Here is a 23,034-nt window from a genome sequence, read left to right on the forward strand (position 1 = left end):
GTTTATTTATTTATTCATGAGAGACAGAGAGAGAGACACAGAGACACAGGCAGAGGGAGAAGCAGGCTCTCTGCAGGGAGCCTGATACGGGACTCGATCCCAGGACCCTGGGATAACACCCTGAACCAAAGGCAGATGCTCAATCACTGAGCCACCCAGTTGTCCCTATGTTTTAAAAGATGCTCAGATGATTCTGGCAATGGCACAGGTTTAGGAACAATGGACAGGTATATCAGTGATTCCCCAAATCTCCTTTTCAGTACTTCTCCCTCCTGAACTCGAAATCTATATATTCAATTGCCCTTTATTTTTTAAGATTCTATTTTTTTAAGAATTTATTTATTTATTTATTTATTTATTTATTTATTTATTTATTCATTTATTTATTTGACAGAGAGAGGGAGAGAGAGGGAGAGAGAGCACAAGTAGTGGGAGCAGTGGCAGGCAGAGGGAGAGGCAGGCTCTCCCCTGAGCAGGGAGCCTGATGTGGGGCTCCATCCCAAGATTCTGGGATTGTGACAGGAGCTGAAGGCAGGTGCTTAGCCAACTGAGCCAGGCAGGCACCCCTCAATTGCCCTTTAGGTTGATATTTATAGTTCATGGAGTTGATAATAAAGCATCCCTCAAGAATTGAAGACAAGGACATAAGATGGCCCTTGGAGGACTACAATAATTGCATCAATTTATATTGGGACCAGATCTGTTATTTCCTGGAAAAGGAAAGTAGATATTTGAATGACCACCACTACCTAATTTAATGATATTTTAAAAAAAGATGAAGAATGGAAGCTGGAAAATATATAGAAGCACAGTTCGGAGAAGTACAATTGTCATGTTGGTCATGATCAGTGAAAAGAGAATCAGAATTTTGACACACAAGTATACTTAGTTAATGGAATTATGTTTTCTCTTATAAGATGAAATGTCTTAATGTACATCATATGATCTGTATGAAATGACACTGAAGACCCTGTATCTTATCTGTTCTAACTCTGTATTTATAGGAAAATGAACCCACAAATTGGGCAATATGTATACGTTCACAGTTATTACCTGCTAGGAGGAGGAAAGAATAAATAAATAAATAAATAGATGTATATAATAATTTTAAGTGCTGTGGCATAAGTAAAGCAACACATTGTCATGTCCCAGTGACTAAAGCAGACTAGTCACTCTGTCAAAAAGGCAGAATTGAGCTGATAACGTTCATGATACTAAGGAGTTACTGATCAAGACAATAATGAGAGGCAAAGCATTCCAAGTAATGGAATCAGCAAGTGTAAAGAAAGGCCTTAATGGAACAATGAACTTGGTAGGTGGAAAAACAGAGAAATCTAAAAAAGCTAAGCAAGGTTATAGATAATGAGGGAGAGTGGTAGACAAAATATGTAGAGATTGGAATTCATTCTCAGTATGTAATGGGAAACAGAAGGAAGGTTTAGTTCATGTAAATGTTAATGATTAGATTTGTTTTGACATAACACTTGCCTGCTTGCTGAAGAACAGAATGTATAAAGGTGGGAGAAGGTGCTAGAAGTCCAGGTAGGAGGATATGATAATTCAGTTTAAGAACTGAGGTTTGCTTGGAATTGGGAAGCATCAGTGAAGATACAGAAAAGTGGACAGATGCCAGGTCTGTTTTTAACAGAGCTAAAATGTCTTCCTACTGGCTTGGATACAGTGGGGTAAGGGATGTAAGGAATTGAGGATGGGTTCTAGGTTTTGAGTTTGAGCATCTGAGTGAAATGATGTTGCCTGGAGAAATATGTTGAGGTGGTGGTCATCGTGAATTTCATTTTGCCCATGTTAAATATGAAATGCGTATGAGACATCTAGTTAGAATATCAAGTAGACAGCAAACATAAGAGCTTGGAGGTCAGTGGAGTTATCGAGGAAAAAGTACATATTGAAGAGCTATCAGCTTATAAGGTTGAGTGATAGGGATGATCACAAATTGAAAAGCATGGGGAGAAGAGTAGCACTGAGTCCTGGAGCACTCTATCAATTTTCAGAACCAGTCAGAAAGACAGAGGTGTAATTGTTAATTAATATTGTAAGAGGTCAACCCTGTTTTGAAGTTCAGATCCATTTTTCAACCCCAGTCTAAGTAAAATAAACACACCTTCCTCTGAGCCAAACCTGGGTCATCCTTAATAATGTTCTCTCCCCTGACAATTTACATTTAATATAACCCTTACTCTTTCCAGTTTTACCTCCCAAATATCAAGTGAATATATTCAGTTCCACTCTCCTGTCCTCTCCCCGACCTGTTTTACTGCTTCTGTTTTAGTTCCTGCCCTCATAATGTAGCATGTGGATTAATTTTAGTGGTGTCTGAATCCAGTGTTTGGACTTCATTCCTTCCCTCCTCTACTGTCATAATGGTGTTTTGAAATGTAAATTGGTCTTTACCATAAAGACTTTAATGAGTCTATTGCCTTTAGAACTTAAAATTTCAAACTCTCTTGCAGTTTTACAAACCTCTATACCTTGAAGAGTGACCCTGTTTTCTCAAAATGACTTATCACACCATATCTAAATCAATAGAATTCAAACTTATATGCCCCTTTCTTCGCATTTTCCTGTTCTAGAGCTTCATAGTCCACCATGATAGTTACTAGCCATATGTGGCTGTATAAGTTTAACTCAAAATTTAAAATTCAGCTCTTCAGTCACACTAGCTACAATTAAAAGGCTAATTAGCCGCATGTGGCTAGTGTATGCTTTATTAGAACATTTTCACCATCACAGACACTATTCTATGAGATGGTGATGATCTAATACAAACTTTGGCTATTTTTTCACAAATTCTCTACAAAATAAAGGGAAAATGTCATTGGAAGCAATATTTTATATCTTTCCTACTCTTAACCTCAGAAATACTAAATCATATGTCTCTCTTTAATGTTACCATAATGTCATAGACAAACTACTCTTACAGCACTTAAATTACTAACTTAACTAACTTATTAAATAACTAACTTAACTTATTTATGTTATAATTGTTTTAATTCATTTTCTGTGTTTATTTCATAAAAATAAACTATGATGTATGTGAAATCACCTTGGTATCTATAATGTTTTCACTGTACACTAAATATAGTAGGCATTCAAGAAATATTTGCCAAATAAAATTAAAAAAAATCCATGAATATATGAAAGAAGGAATGAATTAATATGGACTTTGGGACTTCTTCCTTGATGGTATATTTTTATCAGTATAAAAAGATATAAAATAATATATCAAAAAATTACATAATATAATAAAATTTAGGAAGAAAAGAAAAATGAAAGTTTATTTTTAGTTTTTTGAAAATTCATTGAAAATAAGCATGGAGTTTATAACGGTACAAAATGCAGAAAGTAGTTGAAATATTATTTATTTAAAAGAACAGAGAAAAGGTCCTAAGAAAAGGCAGTTGAGCATACAATCAGAGATCCACCATTTGATGATCAATTAAAAAGAGAGGGATATTAGGGATCCCTGGGTGGCGCAGCGGTTTGGCGCCTGCCTTTGGCCCAGGGCGCGATCCTGGAGACCCGGGATCGAATCCCACGTCGGGCTCCCGGTGCATGGAGCCTGCTTCTCCCTCTGCCTGTGTCTCTGCCTCTCTCTCTCTCTCTCTCTCTCTGTGACTATCATAAATAAAAAAAAATTTATAAAAAAAAAAGAGAGGGATATTAGACACATATTATACCATCAATCTCTAACAAGTCACATCTTAGTCTAGTTGATTCAAATAATCTGTTTTATTTAATCTGTAATAAAAATCTTAATATATTATAACATAAAATAACATAATATAAAAGTAGTAAATATTAAAAAATCAAAATCATTCTGAAAATAGTATAAAAGGCATAAATAATAGGAAAGTTTTTGTAACTACTTCAATTAATATATGGCATTGTTTGAAAAATACATTAGTTCAGGTTCATGGGTTGCTCTGTCCATTAAGCATCTGACCTCATCTCAGGTCATAACCTCAGAGTCCTGGGATCAAGCCCTGACTACAGCTCCGTTGATCAGTGAGGAGTCTGCTTGCCCCTCTCCTTCTCCTTCTGCCCTTCCCCTGCTCATGCTCTCTCACTCTCTCTCTGTATCTCAAATAAATAAATAAAATCTTTAAAAAATATTAGTAAAAATATTTAGTGGATTAGATTATTATACATGAAGCATATTATTAAAATAGGAAAAAAAAACCTCATTTTTATTTAACAACCTTTTCAACTTTGGATGGAATATAAGATATCTAGATATATTATTTCCCTTGGTTCTTCATGTTGACTAATAGCCTAAAATATAAGTGGATCCAGAATTCTCAAGAACTAGTTACATAAACAAGGAAGCCATTTAATAATCTCATATCACAAAATGTCTGGAGATAGGTCATTTAAAGTTTAGTTCATTGACTAAAAACTACAACTTTTTTTTGCTCCACTCAAAGATTTGGGAGTGCCTTCACCAATGTCTCAGAATATCTGCTGCAATTCTAAACATGTCTTTACAAAAGTGCCCCCAAATAGGAATGAAAAGCACAGGACAAAATTTTTTTTCTCTATACAGGACTCCCTTATATGTAACGACAAATTTTCACAGAAGCAGAATCTTTTTATATTCTCTTTGCCAGATGAGAAACAAAGGCCTATATCTATTTCCATCATTATAGAATGGAAATGGGTTGTTCTGATTGATAAACTAATCATGACTCACCTCTGGAATGGGCCATATCACCATCGGAACAAAATTAGGATTCTGAGAGCAAGGAAGACAGGGGAAATGACTAGTATGCAGACTGAGAGGTCTGCCATAATCATAAAAATCATTAAAGAAAACCATGGAAATTACTAAAACTGATATACAATTATAAGTACAGGTGGTCTGAGAAACGTCTGAGTATGAGAATAACAAAAGAAATAAAATATCCTGTTATTTCTCTTGTATTACTAAAGTAATTCTTAGCCTTTCTTCAAAGCACTTATGTCCTCATGATGAAATTTTACCACTATGAAATGTCATTTTATACCTGGTAAAGCTCTTCTTTTGAAATCTATTTTATCTGGTATTAATATAGCTACCTCAGGTGTCTTATGATTAAGGTGAATGGTATATAAATTTTCTATTCTTTCATTTCTATTCTATGAGTGCCTATATATGTATATATATATATACCTCCATACTGTTTCTCACAATGGCTACACTAATTTACCAATTTATACCAATAATGTAAGGCTTCCCTTTTCTCCACATCTCTGCCAACACTTTTTATCTATTGACACCAAAATAAATCCATCATAACAGTTATAAGGTAACAAACAACTCCTTGTGGTTTTGACTTACATTTACTTGATGTTGAGTAGTGTTGAGCACTTTTTCATGTACCTAGTGGCCATTAGTATGTCTTCTTTGGAAAAAATATCTATTCAGATCGTCTACCCATCTGCTAATGGAATTATACATTTTGCTATTGAGTTGTAGAAGTTCCTTATTTTGGTTGTTGACCCCATATCAGATATATGTTTTACAAATACAGTCTCCTATTCGGTAGGTTGCCTTTTCATATTATTGATTTCTTTCACTATGCAAAGCTTTTTACTTTAGCATAGTCCCACTTTAGTTGCCTTTGCTGTCACAGCCAAAAAATTATCACTAAGACTGATACCAAGTAGCTTTTTTCCTGTTTCCTTCTAGGAATTTTATGGTTTGAGGTGTTACATTTAAGTCTTAATCCATTTTGAGTTGATTTCTGTGTCCAGTGTAAAGTAGTTGTCTAGTTTCATTCTTTAGCATTTAAGTGTCCAGTTTTCCCAATAATAAAGAGACCATCCATTCCTCATTGTATATTCTTAGCTCCTTTGTTGTAAATTAATTGACTACATATGCATGGGTTTGTTTCTGGGCTCCCTATTTTGTTCCATTGATCTCTGTGTCTGTTTCTATGCCAATACCATACATTTTGATTACTATGGCTTTGTAATATAATTTGAAATCAGAAAGCATAATGTCCCCAGCTGTGTTCTTCTTATTCAGGATTAATTTAGTTTTTTGTGTCTTTTGTGATCCCATATGAATTTTAGGATTTTTCTATTTCTGTGAAAAATGTAATTAGTATTTTGATGAGGATTGCATTGAATCTGTAGGTTACATTCAGTAGCATAGACATTTTAATAATATGAATTATGTTAATAATTGGAATAATTAATGTTATTTGTGTTCTCTTCAATTTATTTCATTAATGTTATATAGTTTTAAATGTACAGGTCTTTCACCTCCTTGGTTAAACTTATTCCTAGGCATTTTAATCTTTTTGATACAATTCTCTTTATTTCTGATTTCCAATGATTTGGCTATAATATAACTGAGTGTTCTTTATTTTTCTTAAATCTTGTCTGGAGGATATTGAGCATATTTGCCAACAAATCTGGAACATTTGACACTCACATCCTCAAATAATTTTTATTTCTCAATTTCTCTTCCGTTTTCTTCCCAGACTCCAATTACTTAATGGTAGACCACTTAATATTATGCTACACATTACTGTGGTTCCTTCTTTTTTTCTCTCTTGGTGTTATAGTTTCAGTAATTTCTACTGGTCAGTCAGTCTTTAAGTTACTTGATATTTTCTCCTGCAGTACCCAAACTTCTTTTAAGCTTACCTAGTGATATTTTAAAAATTCTTCTATTGCGGTTTTGTGGTTTTAGAATTTATATTTGTTTTTTTCTTACTGTGTCTATTTTTCTAATGACACCCCCCATTTCTTTGTCCATTATGTTAATCTTTTCCTTTAAAATAATGACATTTTTACAGTAGCTGTTTTTACATTTTTGTCATCTATAGGTTTGTTTCTATTAACTGCATTTAAAAAATGTTTTTACATCTTTATTTTAGAAAGAGATAGAGAGAGAACATGAGCATAGGGAGGAACAGAGAGAAAGGGAAAGAGAATCCCAAGTGGACCCTGTGTTGAGCACGTAGCCTAACATCAGGCTCAAACCCAGGATCCTGAGATCATGACCTGAGCCCAAATCAAGAGTCAGCTGTTTAACCAACTGAGCCCCTCCAGGAGCCCCTCTATTCATTGCATTTTTGTCCAAGTTACAGATCACATTTTCTTGTTTCTTTGTATTGCATTTTTTTATTGTATGGTGGACTCGTGGATATTACGCTGTTTATTTTAATTGTAGTATAGTTAACACACTATATTTCATTAGTTTCAAGTGTACAACATGATTCCACAAGTCTATAAGTTATGCTGTGCTCACCACAAGCATAGCTACCATCTGTCACCGTACACTGCTATTATAATACCATCAACTGCATTTCCTATGCTCTACCTGGTGCTACTCTGTTTAGAGTCTGGTTTTTCTCCCTGTTAGAGAATATTAAGCTTAATTTAGCAGTGAGTGAATTTATGGATGATTTTTTACTGATGTTTATGTCAAATCTGAAAAAAACACATGTATTAATCAATCACACAGACAAATCAAAAGATAATTCTCTGAAGAGCTCAAGAAAAGGTACAGTGATTGATTTTCATTTTTACTAAAATTACTGTCCTTGACCATATGTAAATTGCTCTTTTAACTATTAAAGTATTTGCTTTGCATTTTTTAAAAAGAAATCATATAAGAACTAAATTTGTAAATAAGTTAATTAACCATAGAATGAATTATGTTTTAACTAATAAGACATATATCTAATTAAGCTATTAATAAATTTTGTGTGTGTTAAAAATAAAATACATAGATTAGAAAAAATAGACATAACTCTTAAATTTTGTAAGGACACGTCTAGAGTAGCCCTTACCTTGGGGCTAGGGTAGCCCTCCTGTCTTCTAGGAGCTTCTTTGAATATTTGAAATGTTACCCAAGATCTCTCCATTCTGACTGGTATTTTTCTGCACTGTTTGACTTCTAAGATCTCTATTCAGCTCAGAGCCCTCTGGAATGGTTTGTTTGTTTTCTGCTGGGCCTCATGGAGTCTTACCCTGGGTACATACAGCTTAGTATTTGGCCAAAAACTCAAGGAAACACCTTTTCAGATTTCTGTGCTCATTTTCTTGCAGAGCTAACTCATCTTTGGTACCTTGCTCCACATATTCAGACACCTCAGCAACCCTGATACCTGATTTCTGCTTCCTCTTCCCAGAAATTCCGTCACTCTCTGCTTATGATCCAGTCCTCTGCATAAAGTTTGAAAAGTGCTCTGGGTGAAAATTGAGATAACTGTGTAGCTCACCTTGAGTTACATCTTCTCTAAAAGATCACAGCATGTTTGCTAATGCCTAAAAGCAGTTGCCTCATATATATTTTTTAAGATTTTATTTATTTATTCATGAGAGACACACAGAGAGAGGCAGAGACATAGGCAGAGGGAGAAACAGGCTCCTTACAGGGAGCCTATTGCAGGACTCAATCCCAGGGCCCCGAGATCACAACCTGAGCTGAAGGCAGATGCTCAACCACCAAGCCACCCAGGTGTCCCACTTCATATTTTTTATCAAGTTTCACAGCTGCTTACTGTGGACGGGTAAGCATAATACCTTTACTTCTAATACCCAAGCCAATACACTTTTCCAATACACTTATAAATAATACAATTTCTTGGTCTCACATTTAGCAACTTGTCCCAGACCTGTCACCTTAGTGAAAAAAAAAAAAAAAACTGTTTTCCAATGTACTTTGTCCACTCACATCTAATTTGCTTTTATTTTAAAACAACAGACTAAAAATCAAAAAGAATTTACAGGGTCTATCCTTGAAGATTCTTTAGGGGATTGTCTTTCTGGAGAAAAAAAAGTCACACGGAATAAACACAAAACATAGATTCCAGCCATTGCCTTAGTCCTATCACTCCTAAATACTATCACTTCTCCAGTGTTTGAGGCTCCCCAGTGATAAGTGTGCCAAATTAAAACCATAGAGCTTCTTCACTGAGGAGCTATGATTTGTGTTCAGCGTTAATCCCCATGGCTTTTACATCCCCAAGGTGCCCTCTTTTTGCTTCATTTACATTCTGATACCTCTCCTGTTCCATGGAGACAAGGTTCAGCTCAGCATTCAGCAGTTAGTGTTCAGCAGGAAAACAGTGAGCACAATGCACTGCTAACTTATAATTATTCTAAATGAAAACAATTTACCACTGAGATAATAGAGAGAATGCTGACATTCAGGACCTTATATAATGGATTACTCCTTATTTTAACCTACAATTCTAGATGGCCTTTGGTTACATATTTATTTGCGACTGCGATGCAGTTGCCCAGCAGAATTGACAGAGAGAACAAAGGGGGGAAATTGGTAAGGAAAAAGTGGCCGTTATAAAATAGTCCTAAGACCAGTTATTCTGTTACTTTCATATTTCTTTTTTATCACCCAGTGGTGCAACACATATTTCTTTTGCTTTCATACCTATAATTCATCTTCTAGCGGGTGATTGGATGGGTGAAAGTGACTTGGATTTATTTCTTCCCTGCTTGCCATATCACTATATATTTATTTGGCTTGTTGTTAAAATTTTCAGTTACACTTTCAAAAACTTAAAGAGAAATTCTGACTGGATGAGAATAGCTTGAGGAATATTAGAAAAATATGATTTAAAGGAAATATTTGTAATTAAATTATTGCTCTTATGACGTGGATGGAGCTTGAGTGTATTATGCTAAGCAAAACAAGTTAGAGAATGATAAATACCATATGATTTCATTCATATGTAGAACTTAAGAAACAAATGGATTAACACAAGGGAAGGGGAAAAAAAGAGAGGGAAGCAAGCTATAAGAAATTCTTCTCAATTTTTTTAAAGGCTCCATATCCAACATGGGGCTTGAACTCACAACCCTGAGATCAAGACCCAAGCTGAGATCAAGAGTTGAACACTTAACTGACTGAACCACCCAAGCACCCCTAAGCAACCCTTAAGAATAGAGAATAAACTGAGGGTTGCTGGAGGGGAAGTGTTTGGGGGAGTGGGATGAGTTAAATGTGTGATGCGCACTTGTGATGAGCACTGGGTGTTATATGTAAGTGATGAATCACTAAATTCTATTCCTGAAACTAATATTACACTATATATTACCTAACTAAAACTTAAGTAAAAACTTGAAATAAAAAATAATGATTGCTCTCAATTGTAGGGAGCTAGGAATGTAAGTCATGAAGATCTGATATATAACAAATTATGTTACTGTTCTCTCATATTTCAAATGTCAATTAAGGAAATAATAACCAGGGACACCTGGGTGGCTCAGTGGTTGAGTGTCTGCCTTTGGCTCAGGTCATGATTCCCGGGGAGTCCTGGGACAAAGTTCCGCATCAGGCTCCTCACAGGGAGCCTGCTTCTCCCTCTGCCTATGTCTCTGCCTCTCTCTCTGTCTCTCATGAATAAATAAATAAAAATTTTAAAAAAAGAAGTAATAACCATCGTAGTTAACATGCATATGTAACCACGATTTCACTTAAAATGCTCTTTTTATTTGTTGATTATTCACTAAGAATGAGATCGTGTGAATTAATTATCTCTTGGATTTATCTGAGAAATTTTTCTAATATTTAGAAAAGGAAGGATTGATCAAATATTATAGCTTTCATATGGCAGATGAAAAAATTCATCCATTTTATTTGGCACAGAACATATGAAATAATAATTGTATTCCTGAAACGTTACCCTTCTCCTAATATATTTTTTCTTTTGAAACATAAAAGGAAATAAAGAAAGATGTCCTCTTAATTAAAATAAATCCAAAAGCAAAAATATTTATATTTAATGATTCCAACATATTCACAGTATGCTTCAAGTAACAGGCATCTTGAATCTTTTTATTACTTGGGTCCTAAAACATAGCTTATAATTTCTTCTAATGCGTAAGTAGATCATATAAGGTAAGATTGTCTAAATAGGCTAGTTTAGTAAATGCCATCCAAACACATCAACCTAACTGCTTCTCATTAAAAACATAATCTGCCTTCCTATCTTCATTAAGAAGAAGAAATGTTTCCAATGAAATATTTTGCCAAGTAGCTTAGTTCAAAATGTTATAACTATGCATGTGGAAAATTGGAAAATCAAGTACTGGTGATTCTTTTTTACATTAATTTTCAAACAGCCAATGTATAGACTAGACTTAGTAAAATCAAGGTTTAATTATTTCACTGGTCTAATTAAAATAATCTTTATTGAAAGATACACTGGCAGTGATTTGTGCATTAATTACGAATGCTGAGCATCACAAAACAGCATGATCTTTCATTCAAAAAGCACAGCTCTTTGCCCAGTTAAGTAATGTAGCAGTAGGGAAATGTCATGATTCAAGGACTTAGGCAATGTAATAGGAGCTCTGGGATTTTTTAAAATCTCAATTTACCTACAGAATGACCTTGGACTAGTCTCTTGATACTAGTTAATTCCCCAAGTTCAGTTATTAGAACATAGCTGGAAAATGGGAAACTTGCTTTAACTATGTGTGTATAAGCAGGCGTTAAGGCTGGCCATTATGGTTTGAAATAAACCCTGAGACTATGCAAAATAAAACAATCATATTATTTTCATCAAAGACAGAAATATCATTATTTTGTAACCAAAAGAATGATGATAATTTTTCCAATGAGATAATTTTAGCTCTAGGTTACCATTTATTTCTCTACCTTGGCTTAATTCTTTATTTTGACTGATAGCATTTAAAAAGATTTATTGACAGATAATATAATTACAATATGCTATGATTAGAGGATAAGCATATATAACAGTGTGATGTCAAAGAGAAAGTCCAGTGCTTGGAGAAATAAGCTCTTCCTTTAAACTCGGCTCTGTTAACTGATTTGATGATTGAGCATGGGCAGCAAATTGAAGATAACTCTTTTTTTTTTATCTTTACAGACATAATATACAAAATTTCTGCCTCATCTATGTCTCATGGCTGAGAGAATCCAATTAGAAAATATCTATAAGTAGTAATTCTTTCCTGAAACTTAAATTGCCATGATCATCACCATATATCATTACTTATGGATAGTAACTAAAGGTAACACGGGCCCAGTTATGCCTTAACCATGGATTTATTCTAACTGTGGAAATTGCTTATATTATAGGCAACATATGGGGCTCCGGGGTCGCTCAGTGGTTGAGCATCTGCCTTTGGCTCAGGGCATGATCCTGGAGTCCCCACATCTAGTCCCACATCGGGCTCCTGCATGGAGCCTGCTTCTCCCTCTGCCTATGTCTCTGCCTCTCTGCCTCTGTGTTTCTCGTGAATAAATAGATAAAATCTTTTTAAAAATGTGCACATGTGATTATCTCATCCATGGTGGACAAATATGCTTTGAGAAGTGGGCAGGTGAGGATGGTAACAAAAAAGAGATAAAAAGATTATAAATATTTTTTCATCTGATTGTCTTGGCGTAGAGAATAGCCTATTCTTGTTTGTTGGTGACTCTAAGAGTTGTGTGTTTGTGTTAATTTTTCAGAAAAGGTGTCATTTAATCTCAATCCACTTGGTCTCATTAGAGATAATCAGAGTATTTTCCTTGTTTTTGGAACATTTTCTATACGAGCTATCTCTTGTTATCAGAACCAATTTTCTATAGACGTAAGAATGATACCAGAAAAAGTCTGTTACTTTTTGAGTTAAATGGATTCTTCAGCGGAATGTATTATCCTGTGAATAAGACTTTTTTATTTGATTGGCAGAGTAAACTACTATGACAGAATAAACGTTATTTCAGTTTTACCCTACTTCATTGCTTTTCAAAAAATATGTTCATAATCAGTGTAAGAGAACATACCTCAATAATCTAGCACCTGTTTCCATTCCCCAAGAACAATGCAGAGACCATAGGAAGTGCTCATCAAAACACACTCAGCCAGCCACTAATTGAAACTCAATCTTCTAATTTTTTTCTGTATTTTTAGGTCATGCTGATTTATGGTTCTTTTTCATTGGTACAAATCTATCATTTGCCTCATAGTTGTTTTTTTTTTTTCCAGAAATTCTCTCTTTCCTCATATTCATGCCAAATAGATTCTAGAAACCTCCTCTGTTTTGCAGCTGTTTATGTGTTTACATCCTCTGCCCATGGACACTTTCATACTTGAATTATAGATAATATATGCTGGTATATTACATATAGTAGCAGGTTTAAAATCCATGAAAACAGGAAACTGCCTTTTTTGCAGCCTCTATAACACAAAGCAGTGTGTCAGTGTTTGGCACATGGCAGATAGGACATTTTTTCAGATAGAATAACTCAATGTACAGATAAAACCAGCCACTTAGTATTTATTTCTAGATGCAAGAGTGTATCTGAAAGATTTTCAGCACTCATCAAAATGAATCTTGTGTGTGTGTACGTGCTTTTAAGTATGAAATTTCAAAATACTGTTTTTGAAAAATAACAACAACAACATGATTTTAAGTCAAGGACTGATTGTCAGAAATTTACTTTCATAAACATATGTTGTGTGTGAAATAAACATTAATTAAATTGTATGTCTGTGGAAAGATTTAAAGTCAATATATAGAAATAATTACGTTACTATTAATAGCAATGTGTTTTTATAAAACATAAATGATTTTCATAGCAAGAAAAATGAAGCAGGTTTTTCTTTTCAATTCTAATATTCAATTTTATATTATTTTTAGTAATTGCTATTCATTCTCATATGTGATAGAAAGATAAGGCACATTGATCAATATAACTGCAGAATTCAAGTATCTGTATTCAAGAAAGAGAGAGGGAGAGAGGAGGTGGATGGAGAGAAGAAAACAGGAAGAAAAAAGGAAGGAAGGAGGGAAGAGGGAAGGTAAGAAAGAGAGAGAGGAAGAAATGAGAAAGAGGGAGGGGGCAGGAAGGAGACAGAGAGAAACAAAATTTTTTTTCCAAGGGTAGTAGCAACCTGCCCTAATTTTAACTCCCCATTATGAAAAAAAGAAACTCTTCCACAAATGAAGTAATCCTCAAACTTGACTCATCTGCATGTTAATGGAAAAATATTTCAATTTTACCGGTGTCTGTTACAGACTGGGTATGACCCAACTCCTTGCTATTTCAGAAATAGTCATTAGAATTTAATATTGCTGTCTGTTGCATTCACAGTCTGAATATTTTAATACATAGGAGGAAATGATTCTGTATGAGAAAATGCTTGAAAATGCTGTATTTAATTAATGCCCAAGGGAAGCCATGAAAAAGAAAAAAAATTGTACTTGTCACATACTAATTTTAAACACTGTTTACCAGATTTACTTATATGCACTGCTCTAGCCTCCCACTCAGCAGTTTGATAATAGCAGAGCAGTTCCGTGCAGCACGAATCCTTGGTTTCTAGAATTCAGTGGGAGGAATAGGATACAAAGAATAGATGAAGAAGCTGCACATCAATGCAGCTAAATTCTAAGGTTTAGGGCAGACCCTCAGTTATAAACACCTGCTCAGAGGCAAGCAGATACATGGGAGACTATAAGCTTAAACTGGATACCAGCTATTTATATCCTCACAAGGCAGTGAACTATTTGGCTTATGTAATACAGATGGTAGATGATAGATAGATAGATAGATAGATAGATAGATAGATAGATAGATGATAGATGATAGGTAGATAATAGATAGATACATGATATAGATAGATGATGATGATGATGATGATAGATAGATGATAGATAGATAGATAGATAGATAGATGATAGATAGATAGATAGATAGATAGATAGATAGATGATAGATAGATAGATATAGATGGATAATAGATAGATGATAGATGATAGAGATAAATAGATGATAGAGATAGATGATAGATAGATAGATAGATGATAGAACAGGCTCTATCAAACATTTTTAGTCAAATCAATCTAATAGAGTAGTTTATAAGTGTTTCTTTTCTAAATGAAGAGACATTTGTATGAAGAAAAAGAGAATGAAAAATAAATTCAACAGGTTCTCTTTCAATTTCACTATGTGGCTAGAATTCAACAGAACTGAATTCTATCTCAGAGAATTCTAGGAATTATTTGACTTTTGTTTCAAAGAAATAAAATTGTCTTATTTCTGACCTGTATTAAATAAATGTAAAACCTTTACCACAAGAGGCAGAGACCCCTGGTATTGGACCACACCAAGGCATGAATATAGTCATACAAAGAGAAAGAGAAAAGAACTAATGGGAATTATTTGGTTAGGTGCCATGCATTAATGTTATCTCACTTGACATTTGTGGTAATGAAATGAGGCAAATTTAACCTTATGTATTCACAAAAATTCTTAGAAAAGCAACTCGTTGACCAGAACACTAAATTAAGTCTAAGTATGTGTTGCTTCCATTGATCATGTGTTTTGTGAAATAAAATCAAGCTTGTTGGAGAGTTAACTATTTATTACTGTTTATCTTCCAAGTCTGCCGGCCAGTCCACAATTACACAATCAAATTGTGGTTATATATTTTCATGGCATCCTTCTCCCTCCAGGGTACTCTTTGATGCAATCCTGAGTACTGGCCTTTGGCTTGTACTCTGAAAATATCTCCAGCTCTTCCCAATCTTTTACCATAGGGGATAAGATGTGGGGAGTAAAAAGAACATCAGAGGTCCTAGATTGAACAGTCTCCCTCCAAACTCTTGACCCTGCCGGAAACCCAGAATGTGATCATTTGGAAATATGGTCATTGGAAGTGTAATAAGATCGGACAGGATTAGCATGTTTCTAATCCAATATGACTGGTGTCTTTATAAGAAAAGAAGCACAGAAATAGACCCGGAAGGTGAAAACCATGTGAAGACAGAGGTGGAGATTAGCGTGATGCCCCTACAAGTCAAGGAACACCCAGGATTGACATCCATCACCAGAAGCTAGAAAGAGACAAGGAAAGATCCTCCCATAGAAACTTCAGAGAGAACATGGCCCTGCCGACACCTCAATTTCAGACTTCTAGCTCCCAGGACAGTGAAACAATAAATTCCTATTGCTATAAGCCTTAGAGTTTGGGGTAATTTGTTATGCAGCCCTAGGCAACTAATACACCAGCTTTACCGACTGAGAGACTTATTCCATACATCCTTCTTTAATCTAGCCTGCTTTTTATTTATGCCTACCCAAGAACCATAATTTTCCTTCTATTACACAGTCATTCTCCCTTCTATTCTAGTCTAAATCCTTCCCTTCCTGTGAGAGAATTTCCAGCACCCTTGATCTTGTCTGCTCTTTGCCTCAAACCTTTTGAAAATATCGATGCATAGATCATTTTTTCATGAAATCTCAAATAGTTGCCCATAATCAGAAGAATTGGAAGAGAGGAACTGAAGACTGCTTTAAAGTTAGGGGCTCAGTGTCCCAGGAGAATGAGGAATGTGGTCTCAACCTTGTATGACCTCTCTCTTTCTCTGGCCAATCAAAAGAAGGATTTGAATTTCATCTAGATGATCTCTCAGAAGCGATTTTTCTGATTCTTTGTTCTTCTCTCCGAACAGGGAGCATATAGCAGGGAGAGGGTCATCCTTAGTGTTATTTTAGTCCACTATCAGTGAAATAATTCGCCAGTACCAGACCTAATAACATTGTTAAAACTGAACCATACAGCAGAGATTTGGCTGTCAATTATTTAGGTGTTGACAACCTGCCCTTTGTGTCTTTTCCATGGAAACAAATAAAAAGATAAATACGAGTCACCTGCTGTCCTCTGAAGCTTGTCGTCGGGTAGGCTGGTGTCATGGGACTTTGCCAGTGTGTTTTGTGGCAGCACAATGACCCTGCTGAGGTGCCATCTGCACTCCGAGACCTGGAATCCTGACTACAATTACCTGCCAGTGCCAAAGTCAGGGACGGTACACGTCTTGCGTTTACAGTGACAATATTTTTTACCCCAAAATCAGGACACAGTGCCTGACAGGTACAGCTATACCTATGGGAACAATGAAACAGGATATTTAAATTCAAGACTGTCCTAGAAAATCTGAGATATATTTCAGCCTAAAGTTATCTGATCTGCTGGATGCAATTGGAATTGTGAGAGAAAAGTAAAAGATGGATTCATTCATCTTAAAAAAAAAAGTGATTAAAATAAACTTATATCAAGTATTTTAACTTCAATCTCGCTGAAAAACTATTTTATTATATTACCACATAATCTATATTATGTATTTAGATTTTATAGACATCTTTATGCTATAAAAATAAGATGAAAGAATGAAAAAAATTATTGTTGAGGAGCTGTATATATGCAATACCAGTAACTTATAACTTCCTTTTCTGTTAGGATTCAAGTCAGATTCATGATAATGGGAATAATGAGAGCTGCTCTTAGCCACTAAGCGCACTCTATGCGCTAGGCATTGGTAGGTGAGATAACACACGTATTAAGCCTCCTGCATGCCTTGTCTCATCTAATTCTCTCAATAATCCACGGGGTAGGCATATTAACTCCACTTTGCGAATGAAAAAATTAAGCCCAAAGTCACATGGCTAGAAAAACCACAGATCAGGAATCAAACATAATTCCACCTAAATACCGATCACGGTGGTAAATAGGAAATTAGAATTCACCAGAACATTACTTAAGAGAAACTGTCCTCCACCTTTTTCTACTTGAGAGACCATGTCAACAAGCCAACCACTTCCAATTTCAAATGTTAACCATAGTTACACCCTTTTACCTTCCACATTAGAAAGAGCCATCAGTAAAGCAAGTAAATGGGAATGAAGGGAATACCCAGGAAACAGATTTGGACCATGGGACGGTTTCATTTTCAATGATGAGGATTTTATTTAAATGTGGTCCAAATATAAGAAATAGGAATATTTTATACTCAATATATTCAGTACAGAGATGTGTTATGTACTGGCACATGTATATATGATGGAGATTTTTATTTCATGAACAGGAAAACTGTGACTATTAAAAAGGGCTAATCAATCTTGTTTTTATTTTTGTGAGAACCGATTTTACTTTATTTATTTACCATACTCCCCACAATACATGTAGTTATATTAGCAGCAATACGTGATTGCTTTTTGACAAAAGACAATTTTACTGATTAAAAACCAGACTGCTGTACTTAAATATGTAGCAGTTTCCATGGAAACAATTTTACTTTGAGTCAGAGCATATCTTGTTTTAGGGAGAGTAGTCTGTTGTTATGGCAATGGGAACTGAACTTGAGCATTTTTCCCAAAAGAAGACTAACACAGGATAGATAATAGGGTTGCCAATTATGAAGCACAGAGAAATATGAGTGTACTTACCTTAGCTTATAGAAATTCTAGCTGGTAAAGATAGTAGACACCATTTTAGTCTTGTTAGGGAATCTCTTGTTCCATGTGCCTCCATTACTTTATTTTTAATTGTGACAAATAATAATAATGTCATATTATCCTTGAAATTCTGTTCATTGAAGACAACAAATTCACATCATGGTTTCTATAGCAACCGTATATGCTGTCTCATTAAAACATTAGTATGAACAAGAAAAACATTAATATGAACTATACTAAAGATACTAGAAGAATCAAGGATACCTGGGTGGCTCAGTCAGTTAAGCATCTGCCTCTTGATTTCAGCTCAGGTCATGATCTTTGCAGCATGAGATGGAACACCCTCCCCCGCCCCATCCAGCTCCACGTTCTGCAGGGAGTCTACTTGAGATTCTTTCCTTCTCTCCCTCTGTCCCTCCCCCTGCTCATTCTTACTCTCTATCTCTCTCTCAAAAATAAATAAATAAATCTTTTTAAAAAGATACCATAAGAATCATAATTTGTCACCTATTTCATGACATTACGGCAATGATGATAATAACAAATAGTCAAAATTTATAGACTGCCATGTCTAGAATACTCTAAGATAGTTACATTCTCACATTAAAATTCTCAAAATACCTCTCTTTGTGTGAGATATTATTAATATCTTCATTGTACAGAAAAGGAAACTGAAGCACAGAGGTTAATCTATTTATCCAAGGTCACACATCAAAGAAGTGCCATAGCAAAGAACCAAACTTGTGAAGTCCATGCTCTTAACTACCTTATGTTAGCATTTCTTAATTGCTTGACAAATTAGTTTTTGTTTTCTTATATTAATATTAAATCTCAATTTAAATTTAAACTACTTTAAATTACTTTATTTTTTATTTAAATAAATTATGTTTAATATCTAGTCTTTCCAAGAGTGTGCATAAACTTCAGACAAGAATTGACAATACAAACTTGAATTTAACTGAACCAAATAAAAATAGAGTGACTCATCTCAAAAATGACCCTGTGATATTATTAGTACGTTTAATCTTAGAACTAATTAATATTTAAGTAATTTAGGGTTGTAAATGTAAGAGCCTTATTTGGAGTGAAGAGAGAAGGATTTCTTGAGGGATTATTCTGAATATATTTGTAAGTCTGAAATATATATGCAAATATGAAAATGGCAACTAAAGGATTTACTGTGATAGGTCTCTAATTAGAATTGCAAAATATTTCATTTCAGGGGCTTATGCCTTTCCTCATCAAAAATGTTCAGCCTTTTTAAACCAAAGCCGTTTTTCCTACCAGTTTGTATGTTGCAGATGAATCATGAATTCATCTCATTTTAGTCTCTTAGGCAATGATTACATAAGTATTTCAATAACACAAAATGTTCATTCCACTTTGTGTTATTGAAAACACTTGCATTATTAAAAACAAAACAAAACAAAACAAAACAAAACAAGACAGCTTTCCCTGCTACCTTGTTTCCGTGTAGACAGGTGAAGTTATGATAAATAAGTGGCATCTCAAAAGATAATGGTTGACAGGATAAAGGTTATAAACACATAAAAAAATCACTGCAATAAATATTTTCTAAATGCAGTGATATTAAAAGTATTCCCTTTTGAGTTAGAAGTAGGACAAGAATGCTGCTATTATCACCCCCTCAGCATTGCACTAAGACCTGAGCCAGCCAACTAACACAAGCAAGACTGGTTAGCAAAAGGTTATCAGATGTTCCTTTTATATTAACACTCAAAACACTTAATACTTGATATTAAGATGTTCTTAAATAAAGAACACTGCAAACAGTAATTTGCTTAAATAGCAACGTGGGTTAGTAAAAAGCCATTGCTCTAGCTAATGGCTTTTCTCATGCCTGTGCTTTGGTTAACTTGCCAATGCACGTATCCTGTGTAACCCAGTCACCCCCACCTCTTTCACAGCCCAAATCCTACACCTTCATTCTCCGACTGAGGTTACACCTCAATTATTAATTGTTCACACAATGCTTGTCCTCTACTTTCACTCTGGTTTTTGGTCTCGCACTCACAAATATGCTCAGATCTGACTCACTGATAAAATGTATCCAGCTATGACCTTGATGCTTCAAATTGCAGAGAAAAACAGGAGTTTACTTCTAGGCATGCTCACTTCCTGAAGACTGTGTAATCATTAGGTAGTCGGGAATATGGACTTGGACCTCAGAGTAAGAACAATGTTAGAGACACAAATAGCAGTTATTCACAAATGTGTATGTGTGTGTATGCTGTGACATAAAGCAATATATGATGTTCTAATATCATTCTAAATGTAACTGCAATTTACTGATTCCCAGTTAGCACATATATTGCTACAACTGAAAATCAGTTTTCAAGGTAGGAACTATCTTCATTGAACAGATAACTGAAGTCTAAGGAGAAAAAAAAATAATATGCCAAAGTGATACAATTTTTCGATTAGTAAGTAATGGATCTTGTACATGAATACAGGTCTTATGGTGGGGCGATGGGATAACTGGGTGATGGACATTAAAGAGGGCACGTGAGGCAATGAGCGCCGGGTGTTATATAAGACAGATGAATCACTGACCTCTACCTCTGAAAGCAATAATACATTATATGCTAATTAATAAATTCAAATAAGTATTTTTTTAAAAGACGTGTTCATTTCTCTATAGCGCAACATAGCTCAAAAAACTTCAAAATATTTTAGCGTATTGTAGAAAGGATGTTTTGCCTACCAAATTGATTATTATTTTGGAAGCTATGTTTTTATCTTTCTTCATTTTCTGCAAGATAACCATTACATTCTATAGTTTCATCAATTTCAATGGATCCTAAGGCTTTTTCTTTCTTCATAATCGTCATCTCTTAAGTCATATTTGTTCATATACATCCAATCTTCCCAGCTTTTTCATAATGCTATTTCTGCAGGAAACAACAGCTTTATTTTAACATTGAATACATTTGTTCTGTCTCCATCTTTGTTTCTGTTCTTTTTTCCTTTGTATACCTCTGATTGATCACCTATCTATCATCTATCATTTGTTTCATATCACTTGTGAGCATTGAAAATGGGCAGAATGTACTGTGCATTAATCATGAACAGTTTCTTTTGACTGATGTAGAATCTCTTTTTTACTTCACTTAAAAGGTATGGTTTCTATTGTGCCTAGTTTAACAGATTGATAAACTTTTTAATCAAATATATTTTCTACAACAGCCATTTCTGTATATTGTATTTGATACAAAATCACATGCAACCATCTTGCAATATATTTTTTGTAATCATTCTTTCATTCATTCCACAAACATTTTTTTGAGTCTATTATGAGAAGTGTCCTGAGCTAGGCCTTGGGTATAAGGGGTAGTGACACAAGTCTGTGCTATTAAGGAGCTTACATTCCGGGAAGACAAGGAAATAAATAGCTAGCACTTATAGTGGATTATAAATGCCATTATAGAGATAGCCAAGACTTCTTGTTTCTGATTCTGCAGAGCTTAGAAACCCCTATTCCACCATAACAGTAAGTAAAAAGCTAAATAGACTAAAAAAAAAAAAATCAATGACTTTTCTAGAATATATGATAGAGTGGTGGACACAGGACAAACCAAAGCCCCCAAGATTAGAGAGACAGACAGAAGAATACAGAGAGTCATGATGTTCCTAGAGTAGAAATAGCCACTGAAACCAGTGTCAGGGTAGGAAACTTTAACTGTAGCTGATAAACTGCTGGAGGCTCAGTATGGACAAGTCAGAGAGTTAACTGATAAAGAGTTAGCACCCAAAGTTTATAAAGAACTTATCAAACTCAACACCCAAAAAAAACAAATAATCCAGTTACGAAATGGGCAGAAGACATGAATAGACATTTTTCCAAAGAAGACATGCAGATGGCCAACAGACACAGGAAGAAATGCTCCATATCACTGATCATCAGGGAAACACAAATCAATACCACGATGCCAGACCACCTCACATTTGTCAGAATGGCTACAATTAACAACACAGGAAACAATAGATGTTGGCAAGGATGTGGAGAAAGGGGAATCCTTTTGAACTATTGATGGGAATGCAAAGTGGTGCTGCCATGCTGGAAAACAGTATTGAGGTTCCTCTAAAAGTTAGAAATAGAACTTCCCTAAGATCCAGCAATCATATTACTAGGTATTTGCACAAAGGATACAAAAATGCTGATTTGAAGGGCCACATGCACTCTGATGTTTATAGCATCATTATCATCAATAGCCAAATTATGGAAAGAGTCAAAATATCCATCAATAGACGAATGGATTAAGAAGATGTGGTATGTATGTATGTATATATTTATTTATATAATGACTTATTACTTGGGCATCAAAAAGAATGAAATCTTGCCATTTGTAACTATGTGGGTGGAGTTAGAGTATATTATGCTAAGCAAAACAACTCAGTCAGAAAAACACAAATATCACATGATTTCATTTATATGTGGAATTTAAGGAACAAAACAGATGAACATAGGGAAAGAAGGAAAAAGATAAAAAGAAAAAGGGCAAACCATAAGAGACTCTTAACTATAGAGAACACACTGAGTGTTGCTAGAGGGGAGAGATGAGCTAAGTGAATGATGGGTATTAAGAGGGGACTTGTTGTGATGAGAACTGGGTGTTATATGTAAATGATGAATCACTGAATTCTACTCCTGAAACCAATATTACACTATATGTTAACTAACTAGAATACGTTAACTAACAAGAAAAACTTGAAACAAATTTTTTTTTTTAATTTTTTTTTTAAAATAGAAAACTCCAGGGGGATTCAATCATAGGGAGTGT

At 34.7% G+C, this 23,034-nt stretch overlaps 1 long non-coding RNA gene across 3 annotated transcripts in view; it reads right to left on the reverse strand.

Annotated features, from left to right (window-relative positions):
- Positions 1 to 3,411: 3,411 nt before the first annotated feature.
- The window catches only part of LOC111090118, a 63,589-nt gene continuing 43,966 nt past the window's right edge, over positions 3,412 to 23,034 (reverse strand). Inside the window, exons 1-4 of one of the 3 annotated variants that reach the window (XR_005370929.1) lie at positions 18,224 to 18,557; positions 16,652 to 16,883; positions 4,712 to 4,753; positions 3,412 to 3,636 (exon numbers count right to left, since the gene is read on the reverse strand). This is a non-coding gene — a long non-coding RNA (uncharacterized LOC111090118). Of the gene's footprint in view, positions 3,637 to 4,711; positions 4,754 to 16,651; positions 16,884 to 18,223; positions 18,558 to 23,034 lie in introns of those variants that run through there. The other 2 variants (XR_005370928.1, XR_005370930.1) reach the window with 2 other exon arrangements.

The sequence above is a fragment of the Canis lupus genome, chromosome 15 (assembly GCF_011100685.1).
Source record: "Canis lupus familiaris isolate Mischka breed German Shepherd chromosome 15, alternate assembly UU_Cfam_GSD_1.0, whole genome shotgun sequence".
Lineage (NCBI taxonomy): Eukaryota > Metazoa > Chordata > Mammalia > Carnivora > Canidae > Canis > Canis lupus.